At 34.6% G+C, this 21,082-nt stretch overlaps 1 protein-coding gene across 11 annotated transcripts in view; it reads left to right on the top strand.

The window, feature by feature from the left end:
* Positions 1 to 21,082, top strand: part of NKAIN2 (sodium/potassium transporting ATPase interacting 2) — a gene marked incomplete at its 3' end in the record, with an annotated part of 1,018,208 nt that overhangs the window by 468,658 nt on the left and 528,468 nt on the right. The window lies entirely within an intron of this gene.

Below are 21,082 nucleotides of genomic sequence, written 5' to 3'. Positions count from 1 at the left end.
TAAAATTCATCATGTGGTTAATTCTTAACCTTCTATCAAACTAACAGCCCAGATAAGACCAACCTAATAACTGGTTTATAAATCATATCATCTATCCTGAAATGTGTGTGTGTGATTTCTGTTGCTTATAATAACAGGTGACAATAACATCTGCCAGCTTAACAAATGTTGTATATCCCCCATGGTTCTTTTAAGACACGTAACTCTTTATCATACTCCTCTTCAGATGGGCACAATATCACTCTGTCAATAATGAAATTCAAATTTGAGAAGCATCCATGCTTTATCAAGTGGTTCATGGTGGGTGAGGTTTATTGTTTCTGAGATGCACACAACAGCAAATGGCAATTTTGAAGCAGCTATCAGTTGCATTTTCAGAAATGTTTAGTAGCTGATAACAACCTGTCATCTTTGTACAGGATGAAAGAAATAGATCACCTCATGGGTAGAATCTAACTACCTCTTATATTTCTCTTAGCCTTTGAAATTATAAGCTCAGTGTATTGCATCTCCCCAGATCATATGGGTTCAAGGCATCTGAGCTTCACAGAGTAAAACATTTCTTTCAATTTTCAGAATACCAATGTATATATATGTATAGCAGGGGTCAGTGGAATGAGAAGCTTTTCAAAATTGGAGAATTATATTAAAAGTATACATTCAACTTTTATTTAAAAGCAACTTATTTAAACTCTCCTTTAAGATCATAAATTTCACAGTTTCTAGTATGCAGATGTTGCATCTCAGCAACCTCTTTTATATTCACTCATACCACGGCCTCTGTCAGGGCCAAGTCTGAGAGATCTCGTACTCAAGTCAAGCTCTAAAACGTTAACTGGATACTGTGTATAATGATGAGCCATGACTGGAAAATATACATCAAACTTTTTATATTGATTAAAGATTATTAAGTCTTACCTTATATATTTCCAAATCCTAGTTTGATTTTTGTGTGCACTCGTATGTTAGTTTTCTAATTAAAGTCTAATTTAGAAAAAAAGCTATAGTTATTCCAACCAGCCGTTTACTTCTAATGAAATTGCTCTGTAAAATAGATACAAAACCTCCTATATCACTAAATCTCAATTACATTGTGGAATGTGAAAACTGACACAAGGCAGTAACCTTCAAATGAGATTAAACTCCAGTGAGAATGGAGGCTGAAGGGCGGATCGGGAAGACTTAACATTTTTGTACTTTTTGAATGCCGATAAACTGTTTTTATTTTTTAATTTTTAATTTTTTTCAGCTTTATTGAGGTATGATTGACAAATAAAAAATTGTATAAGTTATTTTGATATAAGTATACCTTGTGTAATGATTACCACAGTCAAGCTAATTAAACATGTGCGTGGCATCACGTAGTTACCGTTTGACCTCACATAGCATTCATTTGGTGAATTCTTGAATAGTTACAGCATCAGAGTATAGTTTTCAATTTTTGATTGCTATTTTTAAATGTATATATAATGTTGGCTAATATTTAAAATCAATAATCTTTGGACTCTTGTGTGCTAGCGCTATAATTGAGGAATAAAACACTGTTCCAGCCCTTAATATATTTAGAGTCTACGTACAGTACATATTGTGTCACAATTTATACCTTATAATTTGCATGATGTTTGTTGACAGAAGTCACTGCATAAATACCATTATTTTATACAGTCAGGTCCACATCCAAAATGTGTGGACATATAAATTGCATGTATATTACATACATAGATATAGACATAGATTATATATATGTAGATCACAGAAATAGAAATGAATCTGGATATATACATATAAATTTCCAGAATTCATTGAAATCTATGGTGTTTGATTCTTTTTAGTAACTTCATTCAAGTATGCTAAAATTAATAGAAAGATATCTTATATAATTTTCATTGTTAAACTTTATATCATGTCTGTGTTTAGGTTCATGTTTTTGAATTCTCAAGAAATAACTTCAACCATGAGTATTTTCAAAACTGCAAGCAACCTTTGGACATTTTAAAATTTAAAAATTTTTATTGTCTTAGGTGTATTTGAATACACACACATTATTTTCTTATAGTTTATTTCCAATACTGTTATATACCAAATTAGTTCAATGAATTCCAGGCAGGATTTCTAGCACATATCATTACTGTAAATATACCCATTTTTAGAGTATAATTCAAACTTAGAACTTTCAGAATGGATAAAATGAAACAGGTATTCTAAAATTGTCAATGTACTTTGAAATAAGATAGCAGAGGAGAGTTCAGGCAATTTTGCTACTTTTTATCAAAAGACCCATGATTATTTTCTTATAGAAAAACCATCAGTGCAAGTAATTAGTAGATTGTACTTTACTGTCCAGGCTGATTTCTAATTCCCACCATGATACTGCTTGATACTCTGTGTATTTACAGAACTATAATTACACAGGAGGGTTCAGACTTTGCTAGGCCATCAACCCTCTTGGAACAACTGGAAATGGGAAAGTGGCAAGGGAGGGCAGGAGAGGGCAGCACCTTGGTGATGTCATACCAGTAAAAGCTGCTCTATAAATTAGCTGTTGAGATTGTAACTAATGGTAGACTTGGCAGAGCTCAGCTGGACCCCAGGGGCTGAGGTCTGGGACTAACATTGCTTCCTTCACAGTGAAATGTGATTGTCAGTGAAGCAAATCAAGCTAGAGAGAATTAAAAACCAAAACAAACAAACAACAGCAGCAAACCCTGAGATGAAAAGGGCAAGGTAGCAGGAAACAGCATTATTTTAAGAATTAGTTATGATTTTCATTTTGTCAACTTGATTGTCCACATGTGAGGTAAAATACTTTTTGCATTATTTAAGGTAATATATTTTTGGAAACCAAATCATAACATTTGACCCATAATACCCATAATTATACTTTATATAAAGAAACAGTTTAAAGATTTTTGTTGGCAAATAATTTCTTGTAATTTTCTCAAACATTTTTAGTAGGATCTATCAGGTAAAACTATGTATATGGCTGAGACATGGCTTTTCTCCCTTCCTCTCTCCCTCTCCCTCCCTCCCGCCCTCTCTCTCTCTCTCTCTCTCTCTCTCTCTATATATATATATATATATACACACACACACACACACACACACACACACACATACACACACACATATATATGTATAATTTTTTTTACTTACTCTGATACTTTCTCCTAACTCTGTTAAATACGATAGATAGCTTTAGACTGTTTTTCAACTGTTTACAATACACGACAAATTTATTTGAACTTTTTGCCCTTTTGCCAATAACATTTTACTACTTTGGGCAAACCTCTCCGCAAGACATGTAACTAGTTAAAACAGAGATAGAAGAAATCTTCAAGGTATCAAAGACTCTTACACAGATCAAAATTTCTTAAACACTCTTTAACATAGTGAGGTAATATAGGGGAGAGAGTATGGACTCAGTTATCAGATATAGCTTTGCATTCCACATCTACTGCTTACTTTTCTTAAGCAAGATATTTAACCTTCAGTTTAGTCAGTTACTCATCAAATGGGGATTTTAATATTCATCTTTCATGTTAGACAATTAAATGAGATACAAACTAATAGTGTCTGATAGGTGATATGTGTGTGTAAAAATATTTGTGTATGTGTTTGTGTATGTATACACGCATACAATTTACAATTATTGCCCTTAATTACCATGTCTTTAATATACAAGACAAAGGGCTACTTAATCATCCTTTTCAAGCCTTTCTTTCTCTTCTATGGTTACCATACTTGAAGAATTAAGAAACTTCTGCATACCCCACTTACATCAATGGGTAGATCATCTAGTGAAAAAAAAAAAAAAAAGGAAGAAAGCAATTGCATTTAAAATTGCACCAAAAAAAAGATAAAATACCTAGGGATAAATTTAAACAAGGACATGAAAGACTGGTACACTGAAAGCCATAAGACATTGTTGAAAGAAACTGAAGAAGACACAAATGAATAGATATTCCATACTCATGGATTAGAAGAATTAATTTTGTTAAAATTTCCATACAACCCAAGGCAATCTACAAATGCAGTGAAATCCCTATCAAAACTCCAATGGCATGTTTCACAGAACTAGAACAAATAATTCTAAACTTTATATGGCACCACCAGAAATCTTGAATAGCCAAAACAATCTTGGGAAAGAAGACAAAACTGGAGGTATTATGCTTTCTGATTTCAAGCTAAAGTAATTTAAGCAGTATGATACTGGCACAAAAACAGGCACAAATCAATGGCACAGAATTAAAAACCCAGAAATAAAACCACACATATGGTCAATTAATTTATGACAAAGAAGCAAAGAACATATAATGGAGAAAGTACAGTCTCTTCAATAAATGATGTTGGGAAAACTGGATAACCACATGCAAAAGAATGTTTACAGTGAAAGACCATTGTCTTTCACTGTGAACAAAACTTAGCTCAAAATTGATTGAACACTTCAATATAAGACCTAAAATCATAAAATTCGTAGAAGAAAACATAGGTGGTATCTTCATTAACATCAGTCTTAGCAATGTTCTTATGGATCTGACTCCAAAGGCAAGGAAAACAAAAGCAAAAATAAACAACTGGAATGATATCAAACTAAAAAGCTAGTGCCTAGTGAAGGGATCCATCATCAGAATGGAAAGGCAATCTAATGAATGGGAGAAGTTATTTGTGAATCCTTTGTCTGATAAGGTATTAACATCCAAAATATATAAAGAACTCATACAACTCAACAACAACAAAAGCAAACAACCCCATTAAAAATGGACAGAGGATCTGAATAGACACTTTTCCAAAGAAGACGTACAGATGGCACATAAGATGCTCAGCGTCACTAATTATTAGGGAAATGGAAATCAAAACCACAAGGTATCACCTCACATCTGTTAGGATGGCTATTACTGAAAAGATATGAAATAACAATTGTTGGAAAGGATGTGGGGAAAAGGCAACCCTTGTGCACTGTTGCTGGGACTGTAAATTGGTGCAGCCACTATGGAGAACAGTATGGAAGTTCCTCAAAAAGTTAAGAATAGAACTACCATTGACCTAGCTATTCATTCCATTTCTGGCTGTTTATCCTAAGAACATGAAAAGTAATTCAGAAAGATATAGGCACCTCTATGTTCATTGAAGCATTATTTACAATAACCAAGAAATGGAAACAACCTAAGTGTATACGTGTGTGTATATGTGTGTATATATGTATATACATGTATTGTATACATATACAATGGAATACCACTCGGCCACAAGAAAGAATAAAATCCTGGCATTTGCAACAACATGGATGGACCTTAAGGGTATTATGCTAAGTGAGATAAGTTAGACAGAGTCAGACAAAGATTATATGATTTAACTCATATGTGGAATCTAAAAAAAACAAAACAGATGATTAAATAAAAACAAATTCATAGATACAGAGAACAGATTAATGGTTGCCAGAAGAGAAGGGGGCTGGGGGGTGAGTGAAGGGAGAAATGGGTCATATCGTTATGGATGGTAACAGACTTGTGGTAGTGATCACTTTGTAGTGTATATAGATGTCAAATTATAATGCTGTACACCTGAAATACATTATAGTAAAAAAAAAGTTTAACCTAATTATAAGGGAATTATATGAAGATAGCATGGATATTTCAGCATTCTTTGAAATTTCCAGCTCTAGGAAAAGAAAATGCTAAATCTCAGGAAGCCTTGCCAACAAACAAATCTTTATGATATATTTTGAAATGGTGAGAATTATTGTCAGAACTGTGAAAAACAATACAGCTCTAGTACCTGATAGTTACTCCTGCTGAGATTGTCAAGCACTGAGCAAATGGATGTAGAGTCTTGATTAATTAATTATGCATGGATCTGAGAAAAAGAATTGATAGCTTTTAAAAAGTCAAAACCATTTTCATGAAGGAAGTCAAGAATGCTTATTGTTCACCCTTCTGGCTTCCCTTTGCTTCAAAGTATGAAATGTTGGACCAAAGTTATCTTTACTAAACAATATCAGGAATTAGGCTCTAGAGAATCATTAAAGTGTTCTAGATTATGGTGTAGTGCAGTAGATATGTCATTTATTTTATACAAAGAATTACAAGAAATATGTTGGATACCAGAATAGTGATACAATATAACCTTCTCTTTAGACATTGGGTCAATTAATCTAAAACATTTTTAAGACAGTGAATTATAAAAGTGATACATATATAACTGACCCATTTTATTTTAACTCAGACAATAAAAGACTCTTCTTTTGATGTAATACTAAGGACTCTTCTTTGTGTGTGGAATCAGTAGCTGACATTTTCTTTTCTACATTAAAAAATCCATAATTTATTGTTTATGGATTTTTATGTGTTGGTTTCTTTACAGTGGAATAAGAACTTAAAGACTTGTAAAATCATTTGGGGAAAGATTCCTTTTAGATTTTATCATTGTTTTTCCAACTTTCCTTTAAAAATTACTTTAATGCCTTTATGTAGACTTTATGTAGTCTTTCTAATATGTTAAATTTAGTTTTTATTTTTTTAAATCTGTATTTTGTACTCATTAGTTTTGTATATGTAATATTCAAATTGCATAGTGATACCTGTCACAAGTACAACTGACATAACCAGGTTTGAGTTTGTGTTTACAACAGGCACTGTATAAACATATAATTCAAGTGATGGGAACAGACACATGTAGGCACAACTTACAGCATACAATTCAACTAACCAGAACAGAAGCATATGTCTGAGAATCCTATTATTTATGACCAAGTTTGACTGAACTTCTACTGCTTGACATTGAACTCAAGACATCAGTAGAATATTCATATTTATAGGTAGTTCTTTGCTTTGGAAAACTCATAAATATATTGGACCACTTAAAGAGATTTAGCATCCTAAATTTCTGTCCATGTAATAGCATCATTCAGAGGTATTGTCTCATTTATTCCCCATTGCCAGTGGAATGAAACTGCATGTCAGTGGGAGAGAGAAAACATAGCATTGCAGGAATATGGTACCATGCTGAGGGCTACATTATGTGGGAAAAAACGCTATTACTTGAAAATTTGTATCGGGTGGTGTTTTGTGTGGCTTCCTCAACTTATTAGTGAACTCACTGAAAAGAAATGTTATGAGTACATTAAACAAAAAAAATAATTTAGAAGCAAAGTATAGCAAAGTATGTGTATATATACATTTGTATCTATAACAACATACATGAAACATATAGATACATACCTATATTCTATATATGTGTGTATTATATATACACATATAGTTTTAGTATCACATGAGAGGTGATATGATTGTGGTCCAAAGCTTGGACTCTGGACAAATCATCTTCACTGATAGCCATATAAACTTGGGCAAATTAATCTCTCTGCCTCAGTGTTTTCATCTTTAAAATGATGCTAATAATATTGTCTATCTCTTTAAATAAGCTACTATGTGTAAAATGCTTGGAATAGTGCCATGAGTAGTAACTGCAGTACATGAAATATGTGTGCATATGGACAGAGAAACCATGTGTATGATTTAGGAGTGCCTGTAATGCTTTGAATTTTTAAGTTTAATGTATGAAATGCATTTCATAGCTTGACAGAACTTGTCATTTTAAGCCTGTACCAGTTATCTATTCTACATTAATGGAGTCTATGATAGAACTCCTAAAGAGATAGAGAATATCATCTCTTATTATATTCAACCATGGACAGCCACAGACACTTCCTGTCAATTGGAAAACAAATATTATGACTGACTCTTTTTCAGAACAGCATCTCCATATCTGTGTTGAATTCAATAAGACGGTTATTTTAAAGGGCACACGAAGACATGGTATTTACCATGCCAGAAACAGCATACCTCATGACAAATTCTACAGTGTGCCTGTAGTGGTCTGCAGTGGTATTCTCTTGTATTCCTACTTGGAGTTTCTGATGTAACCCACTGCCACAGTGACTGCCAGTACACGGGAGTGATCTTGATAACATTTCTGCTTTTATTTCAACTCTTGATTGGCCTTTAGCAGTGAGAGTAAGTGAGACTGTCATTCCATCTCCCATCCATATGAAATTGAATTTTATGAAAGAGACGTAACCTAGAGTTTGAGAGGTTTGATTGACATCTTCCATATGGCTGCCTCGCTGTAGTCAAAGAAACAGTGCCCTGAAGCATTGGCTGGTGCCTTTCTTAAAGTAGGGGAAGAGCAGATGGGAGGGAAAGAGACAGGGAAGACATCAGAATTCTGGGCACTCTGATGTCCACTTCTGTTCCCTGTGACAAGTGCGCTTACACCACCGATTCTGTTAAATATACAACATCTGTTTAACAGGGAACACTGATGACAGTAATTACATTATTAATTCACTGCCTTAAATGAGAGTAGGCCAGGAGGATTGGAGTGGCATTTTACCTTGTTTTGAATTTACAAAATAAAAATCTTTACAAAGATACACAAATATTTATTGGGGGACCAAACCTGAAAGCTGCCTAGACATTGCTTCTCTGATAATGATATGTGAAGCATGTTGTTGGACTCTTTATCTGCTTTTCAGAAAAAAAAATGTGTATCTACATTTTTACCTAGTTGACAAATTTCAAATTCTCCAGATGGCAGCTTTAATACGTTTAATGTGATTGTACTGTTAAAAAATAACAATAGAGTTTTCTCTAGAGAAAGTCATTTGCTATGAGAAAGCAATACCATATGATACATGAAAATAAGAACATTGCAAGCTATTTTTGCTATTTGACTTTCACTGATCTCTTGATGAATAAAAAATCCATAGTGAACAAATAAATGATACTGATGATGAACTTAGCAACTTATTCTATTCAATTCTAAAAGTCCCTTATTAGAATATAGTCAACCCATCCCTCATGTGCTCTTTTGTGTATTGGTAATATTAGCCACACTTTGATTTTTTTTGTTTGTATATACTTGCTACATGAGCAATAGGAGATTTGGAAATGGATCAGAACCAGATATATAGTTCCCCAGCAGGGGTGTCATTTGAACAGCTACACCTGAGACCTCTTGAGGGTTTTGAGAATTTCTGCCTTAATAACCATTTCAGATATTAGCATATCTCATAGTATAAGACTAATTTTGCCAGACAACATGAAAATTGTCTGATTCACTCGCTCACCTATTCCCAGTCTCACACCTCACTTGTGCCTCAGACAGTGCTTTTTACATTTCTCAGTACCTGCAATACACCATCAGTGCTTGTAGAATACATGATTTAAAAGTCTATGGCCAAGGTCTTCTGAACATTGCACATTTTCTTCCTAGGTTATGTATGTTTAAACTATTTGTGCATTAGTTTCACCTTGAATCAGTTAAGACTTTGTTGTGGAGATACTGGAAATTCAAGGTCAAATGGGTACATTAAACTTCCTAACTCCTACCTGTCATGTACTTTAAGTGAGCCATGAAAACTACCTAGAACAGCTGTCATTTTGATGTGTTCTGATTCTTCTGGGAAGTAAGGTTTCCACTGAGTAAAATTATAGACTCTGGAAAAATCAAAACAGTGATCCATCTACCCAGAGGACCTGGACTGTGGCGTTTTTAGCTCATTTCATATGAGCATAGGGAGACTTTAAACTTAAATGAGAGTTTGACTACTAAGCTATGAAACCATTTCACAGCACAACTCCAGATAAATGTCATTTTGTGGTGACTTTGCCAGATTATTAGTCTATTAACTGTATCAATAGAATAAAATTTGACCTTATTTTCAAAAAGGTTCTGTCTTAGCTGTAAACTTATCTGTAGAGCATTACATGATTTGTAGTAATAGAGCAATAGTAATGATGATGATCATTTTGTGGGGTTATCATAATGATTATGTGAGTTTTTAAACCATAGAGCTCTATATAAAAATATTTATTAGTGTATCTTTTTGATCTTTTATACCAAAAGCAAAAATCTCTTATGTTTACATGTCTAATTAGGGAAGTATTTGGTAGTAAAGCAGAATTGAGGGCCCTAAAGATTTTGAAATCAACACCATAAGATTCTAGTATGTTTAGTTGTAAATTGTTTGTGGTTAAAAACATGGACATTGATGTTAGAATGACTAGGGTTTGATCCCAGCTCTATAATCATGACCTTGAACAAGGGCTCTATTTCCTCTTCTATACAATAAAGGTAATGGTAGATAATCCTTGTAGAATGCATGATTTAAAAGTAAGCATTAACTTGCTACATTGAAGTGCTTATCAGACTAAATGAATTTTGAATAATTATTATAAAAATATTGTTTATTTTTTTAAATCCCTACTGCTGAAAATCAAGTAACATTTAGTGGTTAGTGTTAAATCAGCTAACATTTAGCTGAAAATCAAGTAACATTTAGCAGTTACACACATGCACACAAACGCTTTGGCATGTGAATACACAGATCAAGTGATCATTTGACTTGGTAAGTTCATTTCAACAACAACCAAACATATTTTTATTTGTGCTCTAGTGTTAACTTGTGTGCGACATCTTCAGAAGACTATTTTCTGTTTTTTTTTTAAATCTAGTATAATATGATAGTCATCAACTTGTCTTTTGATAGCATGACTGTTCACTATGAAATGGTTATAAATTGCTAGACAGAATGAACAGCTGTGAGAAATAATAAATGATTTTGTTATCACAACAACTAGAATGTTAGCTGGCATATTTAGAATTATATAGAAACGGCATTATTACACAAAATAGTGGAAAAGGTCCTAAAATATACGATTTGATTCCTATGTGGGTCAATTAAATAACCCTATTAATTCAACCTCAGAAATATGTGACTGACTCTGCAATTCAATAAAGATCTGTTAAGAAACACCATGTATTGTGTTTCAGTAATGCAGCTTATAAGAAAATATACTTTTGTAAGAAACATAGACCCTTGTTTTTATTTAGTTCCTTTGAGCTTATGCCAAATCTTCACCAGAATTTTCTTGAAAATTTTTACTGTGCTTAACTATATGGAGATAGAGTTTTTTAAATACATGTTGATGTTTTTCATATTTGAAAGATGGGGAGAATGACAGAAAATAACAGAGGAAATGATGTTTCAAACCTGTTTTTTAGCGTAGTATACTACAAAAAGTACTACAATCGATACATGGGGTATTGAATTACTCAGGGAAACATTCATTAAGAAAGACCACTTTGAATACTTAAGATAATTCATGTCTGCCATGTTATTATTTACATTTGTAACCAATAGAATGAGAAACATGTGATAATCTCTAACTGAAATATTCTGTCAAGAGTATTAGTCTGGAATGGCATTTGTGCTAAAATCCAATATCCACACTTGTTATGCAGTTGAAATATTAATAGCAGCCATTTTAGGAAGCAACCTAGGCATTTTAATAAGTATTCTGTGTGCATTACTACTTTAATCTTCATGAAAGTCTTAGGAGCTACAATATCCCTATTTTATAGATGAAGAAACTGAGATTCATAGCAATTAGGTTACGTCTTGTGGTAATACAGCAAGTTAAGAGTTCAAGTATGTTTTTCTAATTCTAAAACTTGAGTTCTGACCACTATGACACGTTGATTTCTCTTATAACCAGAGTCATTAGGGCCAGATGTCTTTTGGTGGCTTTTTGTTGTTTGTTTTTGTGGCTTATTTTTTTGACTTGCTTTTAAAGAAGAGAAATTATGTGGAAGGAGACAGAAAATCCTTGGTTCAACTGAATTAATATAAATTGTTGCTATTTGTGGCCCATTTTTACCAAACACCTTACAATTTCATTTTGTACCCTTTAGTGAACAAACATGTACACACCAGTACACATATATATATACATGCACATACAAACACACGTATACATACACATATACTTGAATAATTCCAGTTACTTAAGAGTAACTAAAACTCTTCAAGTATATCTCTGTGCTTGGTTTTGTCTGTATCTTACATGTGTAATCACTGCAGACCCTACTTTGAGTTTGTTCTCTTCATTGCTTATATGAATCTGGTCACTTGGTAAAATGAAAGAAACGTGTCTCTAGTATATCACCTGCATATATTATTTAAAAGATGACATATATGTTCTCACTTATCTTGTCCATTTTGAACAACACAAGAGAACCTTAAAGGGGGGCATCATGAATCATAATTATACAGAGTTTGGCTTCGTGATATTGATATTTTTAGACAATATCACAATGACTTCAGCACCTCAGCAATGTTATAAAGACCCAATACCTCTAGTCTTTACAGCTTTCCTGGGAATTGGCTTAAAAATAAGAGAAACCGACTTGTCTGATTCTGGAGCAGCTAAGTACAGAATATGCTTAAGACTACAGTTCACTGTAGGAGACTTCAGGGGAGGGTAAGTGACCAGATTGTGGATGAGATCTAGCATGACAAGATCCAGCAAAGGGACAGAATAAACACAGACAGAATTAGCAGCTTTACCAAAATAAGCAGACAGCAAAGACACAGCAGATGCTGCCCCAGGGAGCCAGACACAGGAGAAACATAAATCCAAGGCAAGATCTCAGGGCAGGAACATCTTGCTGAAGGGAACAGAGTCCTATATGGATCAAGGAGACAGTATCAGAACAGCTTCCTCATCTCCTTCTGGGTTGTTTTATGTTCTCTCTGGGGCAGGAAACAGTGGATACAACTGGGAACAATAAATGCGCCATACTCTACTGGAATGCAGGGAAAAGAATTAGCAGCAATTTCTGTTGACAAAATTCTGACAAACAGCTCTGCTCTTTGTCTGCTTGGAAGTTTAAACTTTCATGGTCCGTATGGATGAAATAAGAACTTTGGACCCATCCTGGGAACTGTTAAAGCCTGTTTCAATTTTCATCTTGATTTTCCCTCCCGTTTCCTTCCCGTTTTACCTATGCTAAAACAAAGGTAATCTTAAAAGTTATCTTCTCCTGCAAACAACTAAAATACAAATCATTTCTTTACTGATTTCTGAAATTCCACAATTTATATGTTACTAACTTTTTTTTTAAAGAAATATTTCGTTTTTTTTAAATTAATTAATTTATTTATTTATTTATTTTTGGCTGTGTTGGGTCTTCGTTTCTGTGCGAGGGCTTTCTCTAGTTGTGGCAAGCGGGGGCCACTCTTCATTGCGGTGCGCTGGCCTCTCACTATCGCAGCCTCTCTTGTTGCGGAGCACAGGCTCCAGGCGCGCAGGCTCAGTAGTTGTGGCTCACGGGCCTAGTTGCTCCACGGCATGTGGGATCTTCCCAGACCAGGGCTCGAACCCATGTCCCCTGCATTGGCAGGCAGATTTTCAACCACTGTGCCACCAGGGAAGCCCTATATGTTACTAACTTTTGACCAACTTTGTCATTTCTTTTTGTCTTTAACACTGCAAATGAACTTTGAATGGGAGCATTCTACATACATAACATCTGAATCTGAGTCTACCTTGTTTATTTTCTGAGAGACTTGAGATTTGATCCGATCTGAAACCTCAGGTTCCTTAAGGGGAGTGGAGACACTGAAAGGGGTGGGGGGTACAAAGAGGAGAAAAGGGTACCCATAGATAGGTGCAATTTCAATTTACAATTTAACAGTAGCAATTTAATTTGGTTGTTTCTAGCCTTTAACAACACTTTTTGAAAATCAAGGAACTCATGATCTACCATGATAGAAAAAAGCCTATTTTTTTCTCTCAGAGGTCATATATAAGTTTTATTTTGTATTATTTGTATAACTCACATGTTAAATTTTAAGGACATAAGAAAATTATGGTAATATGAGGGAGACAAATTCATTAAGAAGTCTTTGAGATTATTAGCAAAATGCAATATCTTAAGGAAACCAATTCCACACCCCATCAATCAAAAACAACTAGCTGTAAATGTACAATTTGGGTGTTTAAAAATATATATTTTAATGTATCCACATAAATGCAATTTCCTTGCTAAAAAATTAAATGGCAGTAGCTACCAAAGAAATATGAAGATTTCTATTTGCCATGCAAACATTCGAAGCAAATTTCAGACTGAATATTCTCCTATTAAGAGGTCAAGGTTAGTTTAAAAAACTGTTAACTTAATGGGGCCCAGTTTTCTCAGAGGTAAATTGATGGGTGTGGAATGAGTCTCTTCCAGTTTGAAAAGTCAATTAATTTATTTATCATGAAGACGTTGCACTAGTACTTTTATGAACTTTTGTGGTCATTGAAAGTAAGGTAAATTTTACTTAATTGTAAGCATCAGAAAGGTTTCTGAAAACTTTTCAACTTAAGCATACTTGACTGAACTAACAATTCTATTAGAATTCACATTTAAAATAATGCAAACAGAAAAGTAATTTTTCATGTCTTATCAGTACATACATATATGCCAAAAAATAATTAATAACAGTTGTTGTAATATTTGAAATTTTACGACTAGAATTTGACCCAGCATTTCCGGTTTTAGAGATATAGCCTGTGGTTATATCAACACACATATACAAGGTTGTTTAATGCACCCATGTGTGTTAAAAGTCTATATCTATTAAAATAGAATAAAATATCTATTAAAATGGAATGTTTAAGGGTATAATGAGATAGATCTATGAAAGCAGGATGTGCTAATGTAGACAAACCTCCACGACACATTACTAAGTAAGAAGTGTAAGGTGAAAAGTCATATTTACATTGCAATCCCATTTATGTAGATAAAATGATGTGAAAAGGATGTATACACACACACACACACACACACACACACACACACACACACACACACCAGATATATGCCTATATGCTGGCACCTACATAACAATATAGGAAAATCTATGCACGTAAATGTGTTTCCCTAACTTGACACAGGTTGTTTTTGGGGAAAGAATAGAACTGGTTGTTCTTCAAAGGTTGTTAAGGGTCTAAACAGACGTTGAGCCTTACTTAGGTTTAAAGGCCAGTGCAGCCTTTAGAACAGAGTCAGAGAATGGGAGAAAAAGAAAATTGAATTATACATCAGTTTATAGATACAAAACTCTGAAATAAAATTGTATTTGACCCAAACTGAAAATGTGATAAAAATAATATTCCATTTCAAGTAAAGATTTTTGCAGGAAAAAAATGATAATTGAACCTGACAAAAATTGTCAATATAATCAATCACATTAATAATCTAAAAGAAAAGAATAAAGTGATGATCTCAGATGCAGAAATAACAGTTATAATAGTTGATAAAAAGTAGCCCCTATTTATGTTTTTTAAAAACCTCATAAAAAATAGTAGTGAAAGGTTACAGAATTCTTTGTGGAAAGCAAGAAGTTATGCATTATAATGGCTACTGTGCAGAAGCCAAACAACGAAGAACCAAAATTTATGTAAAATTAGACAGAAGAAGCAAGAAGAAGAACTACAGTGCTGCAGCCTGTGGAACAAAAACCGCATTCATAAAAAGATAGACAAGATGAAAAGGCAGAGGGCTATGTACCAGATGAAGGAACAAGATAAAACCCCAGCAAAACAACTAAATGAAGTGGAGATAGGCAACTTTCCAGAAAAAGAATTCAGAATAATGATAGTGAAGATGATCCAGGACCTCAGAAAAAGAATGGAGGCAAAGTTCGAGAAGATGCAAGAAATGTTTAACAAATACCTAGAAGAATTAAAGAACAAACAAGACAGAGATGGACAATACACTAACTGAAATGAAAACTACACTAGAAGGAATCAATAGCAGAATAACTGAGGCAGAAGAACGGATAAGTGACCTGGAAGACAGAATAGTGGAATTCACTACTGCGGAACAGAATAAAGAAAAAAGAATGAAAAGAAATGAAGACAGCCTAAGAGACCTCTGGGACAACATTAAATGCAACAACATTTGCATTATAGGAGTCCCAGAAGAAGAAGAGAGAGAGAAAGGACCAGAGAAAATATTTGAAGAGATTATAGTCGAAAATTTCCCTAACATGGGAAAGGAAATAGCCACACAAGTCCAGGAAGTGCAGAGGGTCCCATACAGGATAAACCCAAGGAGAAACATGCCGAGACACATAGTAATCAAATTGGCAAAAATTAAAGACAAAAATTATTGAAAACAGCAAGGTAAAAATGACAAATAACATACAAGGGAACTCCCATAAGGTTAACAGCTGATTTCTCAGCAGAAACTCTACAAGCCAGAAGGGAGTGACATGATATACTTACAGTGATGAAAGGGAAGAACCTACAACCAAGATTACTCTACCGGGCAAGGATCTCATTCAGATTCGATGGAGAAATCAAAAGCTTTACAGACAAGCAAAAGCTAAGAGAATTCAGCACCACCAAACCAGCTCTACAAGAAATGCTAAAGGAACTTCGCTAAGTGGGAAACACAAGAGAAGAAAAGGACCTACAAAAACAAACCCAAAATGATTAAGAAAATGGTCATAGGAACATACATATCGATAACTACCATAAACGTGAATGGATTAAATGCTCCAACCAAAATACACAGGCTTGCTGAATGGATACAAAAACAAGACCCATATACATGCTGTCTACAAGGGACCCACTTCAGACCTAGGGACACCTACAGACTGAAAGTGAGGGGATGGAAAGATATTCCATGCAAATGGAAACCAAAAGAAAGCTGGAGTAGCAATACTCATATCAGATAAAATAGACTTTAAAATAAAGAATGTTACAAGAGACAAGGAAGGACACTACGTAATGATCAAAGGATCAATCCAAGAAGATATAACAATTGGAAATATTTATGCACCCAACATAGGAGCACCTCAATACCTAAGGTAACTGCCAACAGCTATAAAACAGGAAATCGACAGTAACACAATAATAGTGGGGGAGTTTAACACCTCACGTACACCACTGGACAGATCATCCAAACAGAAAATTAATAAGGAAACACAAGCTTTAAATGACACAATAGACCAGATAGATTTAATTGATATTTATAGGACATTCCATCCAAAAAACACAGATTATACTTTCTTCTCAAGTGTGCATGGAACATTCTCCAGGATAGATCACATCTTGGGTCACAAATCAAACCTCAGTAAATTTAAGAAAATTGAAATCATATCAAGCATCTTTTCTGACCACAATGTTATGAGATTAGAAATCAATTACAAGGGAAAAAACGTAAAGAACACAAACACATGGAGGCTTAACAGTACGTTACTAAATAACCAAGAGATCACTGAAGAAATCACAGAGGAAATCAAAAAATACCTAGAGACAAATGACAATGAGAACACAACGATCCAAAACCTATGGGATGCAGCAAAGGCAGTTCTAAGAGGGAAGTTTATAGCTATACAAGCCAACCTCAAGAAACAAGACAAATCTCAAATAAACAATCTAACGTTACACCTAAAGGAACTAGAGAAAGAAGAACAAACAAAACCCAAAGTTAACAGAAGGAAAGAAATCATAAAATCAGAGCAGAAATAGGTGAAATAGAAACAAAGAAAACAATAGCAAAGATCAATAAAACTAAAAGCTGGTTCTTTGAGAAGATAAACAAATTGATAAACCTTTAGCCACACTCATCAAGAAAAAGAGAGAGGGGACTCAAATCAATAAAGTTAGAAATGAAAAAGGAGAAGTAACAACAGACACTGCAGAAATACAAAGCATCCTAAGAGACTCCTACAAGCAACTGTATGCCAATAAAATGGACAACCTGGAAGAAATGGACAAATTCTTAGAAAGGTATAACCTTCCAAGACTGAACCAGGAAGAAATAGAAAATATGAACAGACCAATCACAAGTAATGAAATTGAAACTGTGATTAAAAATCTTCCAACAAACAAAAGTCCAGGACCACATGGCTTCACAGGTGAATTCTATCAAACATTTAGAGAAGAGCTAACACCCATCCTTCTCAAACTCTTCCAAAAAATTGCAGAGGGAGGAACACTCCCAAACTCGTTCTATGAGGTCACCATCACCCTGATACCAAAACCAGACAAAGATACTACAAAAAAAGAAAACTACAGGCCAATATCACTGATGAATATAGATGCAAAAATCCTCAAGAAAATACTAGCAAACAGAATCCAACAACATATTAAAAGGATCATACAGCATGGTCAAGTGGGATTTATCCCAGAGATGCAAGGATTCTTCAATATATGCAAATCAATCAATGTGATACACCATATTAACAAATTGAAGAAGAAAAACCATATGATCATCTCAATAGATGCAGAAAAAGCTTTTGACAAAATTCAACACCCATTTATGATAAAAACTCTCCAGAAAGTGGGCATAGAGGGAACCTACCTCAACATAATAAAGGCCATATACAACAAACCCACAGCAAACATCATTCTCAATGGAGAAAAACTGAAAGCATTTCCTCTAAGATCAGGAAGAAGACAAGGATGTCCACTCTCACCACTATTATTCAACATAGTTTTGGAAGTCCTAGCCATGGCAATCAGAGAAGAAAAAGAAATGAAAGGAATACAAATGGGAAAAGAATAAGTAAAACTGTCACTGTTTGCAGATGACATGATACTATACATAAAGAATCCTAACGATGTCACCAGAAAACTACTAGAGCTAATCAGTGAATTTGGTAAAGTTGCAGGATACAAAATTAATGCACAGAAATCTCTTGCATTCCTATACACTAATGATGAAAAATCTGAAAGAGAAATTAAGGAAACACTCCCATTTACCATTGCAACAAAAAGAATAAAATAGCTAGGAATAAACCTACCTAGGGAGACAAAAGACCTGTATGCAGAAAACTATAAGACACTGATGAAAGAAATTAAAGATGATACCAACAGGTAGAGAGATATACCATGTTCTTGGATTGGAAGAATCAATATTGTGAAAATGACTATACTACCCAAAGCAATCTACAGATTCAATGCAATCCCTATCAAATTACCAGTGACATTTTTTACAGAACTAGAACCAAAAATCTTAAAATTTGTATGGAGACACAAAAGACCCTGAATAGCCAAAGCAGTCTTGAGGGGAAAAAATGGAGCTGGAGGAATCAGACTCCCTGACTTCAGACTGTACTACAAAGCTACAGTAATCAAGACAATATGGTACTGGCACAAAAACAGAACTATAGATCAATGGAACAAGATAGGAAGCCCAGAGATAAACCCACGCACCTGTGGTCAACTAATCTGTGACAAAGGAGGCAAGGATATACAATGGAGAAAAGACAGTCTCTTCAATAAGTGGTGCTGGGAAAACTGGACAGCTACATGTAAAAGAATGAAATTAGAACACTCCCTAACAGCATACACAAAAATAAACTCAGAATGGATTAGAGACCTGAATGTAAGACTGAGCACTATAAAACTCTTAGAGGAAAACATAGGAAGAACACTCTTTGACATAAATCACAGCAAGATATTTTTTTTTATTAATTAAATAATTAATTTATGGCTGTGTTGGGTCTTCGTTTCTGTGCGAGGGCTTTCTCTAGTTGTGGCAAGCGGGGGCCACTCTTCATCGCGGTGCACGGGCCTCTCACTATCGCAGCCTCTCTTGTTGTGGAGCACAGGCTCCAGACGCGCAGGCTCAGTAATTGTGGCTCGCGGGCCCAACTGCTCCACGTCATGTGGGATCTTCCCAGACCAGGGCTCGAACCCATATCACCTTCATTGGCAGGCAGATTCTCAACCACTGTGCCACCAGGGAAGCCCAGCAAGATATTTTTTGATCCACCTCCAAGAGTAATGGAAATAAAAACAAAAATAAACAAATAGCACCTAATGTAACTTAAAAGCTTTTGCACAGCAAAGGAAACCATAAACAAGATGAAAAGACAACCCTCAGAATGGGAGAAAATATTTGCAAATGAATCATTGGGCAAAGGATGAATCTCCAAAATATATAAACATCTCTTGCAGCTCAGTGTTAAAAAAACAAACAGCCCAATCCAAAAATGGGCAGAAGACCTAAGTAGACATTTCTGCAAATAAGACATACAGATGGCCAAGTAGCACATGAAAAGCTTTTCAACATCACTAATTATTAGAGAAATGCAAATGAAAACTACAATGAGGTATCACCTCACACCAGTTAGAATGGGCATCATCAGAAAATCTACAAACAACAAATGCTGGAGAGGGTGTGGAGAAAAGGGAACCCTCTTGCACTGTTTGTGGGAATGTAAATTGATACAGCCACTATGGAGAGCAGTATGGAGTTTCCTTAGAGAAGTAAAAATCGAATTACCATATGATCCAGCAATCCCACTACTGGGCATATACCCAGAGAAAACCATCATTCAAAAAGACACATGCACCCCAATGTTCATTGCAACACTGTTTACAATAGCCAGGTCATGGAAGCAACCTAAATGCTCATCGACAGATGAATGGATAAAGAAGATGTGGCACATATGTACAATGGAATATTACTCAGCCATAAAAAGGAACGAAATTGGGTCATTTGTAGAGACGTGGGTGCTTGTAGAGACTGTCATACAGAGTGTACTAAGTCAGAAAGAGAAAAACAAATATCATATATTAATGCATATATGTGGAACCTAGATAATGGTACAGATAAGCGGTTTGCAGAGCAGAAACTGAGTCACAGAAGTAGAGAAAAAACGTATGGACACCAAGCGGGGAAAGCAGCCGGGGGTGGGGGTGGTGGTGTGATGAACTGGGTGATTGGGATTGACATGTATACACTGATGTGTATTAAATGGATGACTAATAAGAAAATAAATAAATAAATGAATAAACATTAAAAAAAATTATGTAAAATTAGCAAAATAGACAAGCATGAAAGAGACTTATTCCCTAAGACCTTTTATGTGAAAATGCCATACACACCAACAACAGCAGTAATGTTTTTCAAGGCTATATGCATCTATTTGTATGTCACGTGTTTCAAAGGGCATGAAATAAGTATATTAGAGTCCAGTGGGCGAGAGGGGAATAACATTGAGAATGTGGGTTGGAGGAGGCAAATAAGAAAATAAACAAAACAAAACAAAAAGGAACTCTGCCTTGACCAATGATGATATAATGTTATGAGGTGACAAGTATGATCAAAGAGATTCTCTATACTATTCTACAATAAATAAGGTAAAAAAGTAACATATATCCTGTACCCAGCTTAGGCCTCCAGCAAAATCTGTGAAAGCTTTTCCTTTTTGGACTAGATGTGGCAA

The sequence above is a fragment of the Balaenoptera borealis genome, assembly GCF_965194805.1.
Source record: "Balaenoptera borealis genome assembly, chromosome: 9".
Classification (NCBI taxonomy): domain Eukaryota; kingdom Metazoa; phylum Chordata; class Mammalia; order Artiodactyla; family Balaenopteridae; genus Balaenoptera; species Balaenoptera borealis.
Note: the sequence above shows the minus strand (reverse complement) of the source record. Positions and strands in the feature narration are given on the sequence as shown.